The 275-nt window shown below is 40.9% G+C and overlaps 1 pseudogene; it reads left to right on the top strand.

The window, feature by feature from the left end:
• LOC109052472 overlaps window positions 1-275 on the top strand; it is a 15,868-nt pseudogene that overhangs the window by 7,277 nt on the left and 8,316 nt on the right.

Raw genomic sequence — 275 nt, forward strand, 5'->3', positions numbered from 1 at the left:
CCAATATCTGGCAGTGTCTCTCAGAAATCAAGATGGGCAGAGGATCACCAATCCCCCCAATGCTGCGGCGAAAAATAGTGGACCAATATCAGAAAGAAGTTTTTTTTAGAGAAAAATTGCAAATAGTTTGAAGTTATCATCTACAGTGCATAATATCATCCAATCTCTGTGAGAAAACCATACTGGNAGCTGGTTCTTGAGCTGCTCTTTAACCACACTGTCCCTGAGAATTGGTAAGATCTGGGAACTTAATGCTACAGAGATGACATGGTGTT

Source organism: Cyprinus carpio, chromosome B25, assembly GCF_018340385.1.
Source record: "Cyprinus carpio isolate SPL01 chromosome B25, ASM1834038v1, whole genome shotgun sequence".
NCBI lineage: Eukaryota > Metazoa > Chordata > Actinopteri > Cypriniformes > Cyprinidae > Cyprinus > Cyprinus carpio.